This window comes from Nicotiana attenuata, unplaced genomic scaffold, assembly GCF_001879085.1.
Source record: "Nicotiana attenuata strain UT unplaced genomic scaffold, NIATTr2, whole genome shotgun sequence".
Taxonomy (NCBI): Eukaryota; Viridiplantae; Streptophyta; class Magnoliopsida; order Solanales; family Solanaceae; genus Nicotiana; species Nicotiana attenuata.
Genome location: NW_017673378.1, coordinates 129,571 through 132,574, shown reverse-complemented (window position 1 = coordinate 132,574; position 3,004 = coordinate 129,571).

The window sequence follows — 3,004 nt, the reverse complement described above, 5'->3', positions numbered from 1 at the left end:
ACCCGCACGGCAATGAAAGCTCAAGCTCTAGCGGATCACCTAGCTGAAAACCCTGTTATTGATGAATATCAGCCTTTGAGTACTTACTTTCCGGACAAGGAAGTGAATTCAGTTGAGGTAATTTCAGGAGACGCCAATGCTTGGAAAATGTTCTTCGATGGAGCGGTCAACGCAAAAGGTGTCGGGATTGGGGCACTTTTGATTTCACCCACTGGTCAGCATTATCCAGCCACAGCCAGCTTTGGTTTTTCTGCATGAACAACACTGCCGAGTATGAAGCTTGCATCCTGGGTATGAATATGGAAATCGACCAAGATTTGGAAGAATTGTTAATCATGGGAGATTCGGATCTGATTATCCGACAAGTTCAGGGAGAACGGGAAAGTCGAGATGTCAAGCTTATTCCATACAGGCAACATGTGGAAGATCTTAGCAAGCAGTTTAAATCCGTCGAGTTCAGGTACGTTCCCCGGTTTCACAATGAGCTAGCCGATGCACTCGCTACTCTGGCCTCGATGTTGCTGTATCCAGGCAATGTCCACATTGACCCGTTGGAAATCCAAATCCGGGAAAGGCATGGCTATTGCAATACGGTTGAGGTGGAACCAAATGTTCAGCCATGGTATCATGATATCAAGAGATTCTTGAAAGCAAAGGAATATCCCGAGCAAGCCAGTGGAGACCAAAAGAGAACCATTAGAAGGCTTGACAGTTGTTTCTTCTTGAGCAGAGAAGTGTTGTACAAAAGGACTCCAGATCTGAATCTTTTGAGATGTGTGGATGCCCAGGAGGCCGGAAGAATCATGAATGAAGTACACGCAGGGGTGTGTGGACCTCATATGAATGGATACGTCCTTGCAAAGAAAATCCTTCGAGCAGGTTATTACTGGATCACCATGGAAAAGGATTGCTTCAGCTTCGTCCGAAAGTGTCATTAGTGTCAGGTGCACGGCGACCTGATTCATGCACCACCCTTAGAACTGCATCGTATGTCGGCACCATGGTCGTTCGTTGCTTGGGGTATGGATGTCATTAGGCCAATCGAGCCAAAAGCTTCAAATGGGCATAGATTCATATTGGTTGCCATCGACTACTTCACAAAATGGGTTGAAGCAGTCACTCACAAAGCCGTAACCAAGAAAGCAGTGGTAGACTTCGTGCACTCCAACATCATCTGCCGTTTTGGCATTCCTACAACTATCATTACGGACAATGCTGCAAACTTGAACAGTCACTTGATGAGGGAGATATGTGAACAATTTAAGATCACGCATCAGAATTTTACCCCTTATCGGCCTAAAGCTAATGGTGCTTTTGAAGCAGCAAACAAGAACATCAAGAAGATTCTTAGAAAGATGATCCAATGTTCCAGGCAATGGCATGAAAAGTTGTCGTTTGCATTGTCTGGGTATCGCACAACTGCTCGCACATCAGTTGGAGCAACACCCTATCTATTGGTTTATGGCACTGAAGTCGTAATACCCGCAGAAGTTGAAATCCCTTCTCTTCGAATCATCTTTGAAGCTGAGATTGAGGATAATGAGTGGGTCAAGACCCGTCTAGAACAGTTAACCCTAATTGATGAAAAACGGATGGCCGCAGTTTGCCACGGGCAGTTGTATCAACAAATAATAGCCTGTGCCTACAACAAGAAAGTGAGGCCTAGAAACTTTGAAGTGGGGCAACTCGTTTTGAGACATATTCTCCCTCATCAAAAGGAAGCAAAGGGAAGTTCTCTCCAAACTGGAAAGGTCCATACATTATAAGAAAATTGTTGCCGAAAGGGGCATTGTACTTGGGAGACATTGAAGGAAATGATCCTGAAACAGCTGTAAATGCAGATGCGGTCAAAAGGTATTACGTTTAATCCTTCTGCGGCACCGATATTATCCGATTGGGATGATGAAGGCTTTCATTCTAGCTACCCTAAACACCTCAACCCTTTACTAACCCTTTGAGCTGGTTACCTTTTTCTTTGATTACCCTCTTTGGAACCCGAAAATGTTTGTAAAAGAAAAATTAATCAATCAAATCAAAATCAAAAAAAACAAATGTTTTCCTGAACTACGTTCGACTTGATTCCGAAAGGATAAGAAGGTAGCCTCTCTCTGGGGTTCAGTCACACCAAAACAAAAATCCAAATTTCCGCAAAAGTGAAACTGGGGCAGATGTTATAATGGTCCGGCGATGATCCCGCCTGAATGGTTCTAAAGTTGTAATTCAATCCAAATTCGTTTTACCCCAAATCCTGTTCAAGTCCTTCTGATCAATCGGTAAAGAGGTTCGGAATGAAAGGATACAGTTACTTGGATCTGATACAACAAGATGAGAAAAATAAAATGAGAGAGTCTTATTGGTGAAACCCCACACGGGCACTGTAAGGCAATGGTAAGCAGAGAAACTGAAAATAGAGAGTCTTGTTAGTGAAAACTCGCAAAGAGCACTATAAGGCGATGGTAAGAAGAGAAATGAGAGAGGTCAATAGGCGACAACCCGCAAAGGGCGCCATTGATTGAAAGGAAGGAATCCCCTACAACCGTCAGCATTGGTAGAGTCCAGGCAAGGTTTCTCGGTTTTAAGACACGAGTTATGATGAGTTTATGAGAGATTGGATGGTTGCACAGATCGGGTATCCAGTCCAAGAAGCATGTCATGTCAATTGAAGTCTGCATGTACTCCAGATAAGTCCTTCTTTCTTCCCCCGAAAGGGACACTTCTTCTTAAATTCATCCTTTGTTTACTTCTCTTTGAATCCCTTTCGGTTTAATCCTTCTCCGAAACTAATACAAAGAAAATATGGCAAGATTGGTTTTACAGGGTCCTGCTTAACTAAAGCCAAATTCAAGGAAAAGCACCAAACCTCAGCAGGTGCATTAAGTCGATCTCGACTGGCCATGATGGCCGATGCTTCAAAGTTAAAATTATTGAAAAGGATAGAAATCCAAAAGTCAAGTGCCCATAAAGGCAAAATAAGATGAAAAGGCCAAAGCCCCGCATGGGTGAA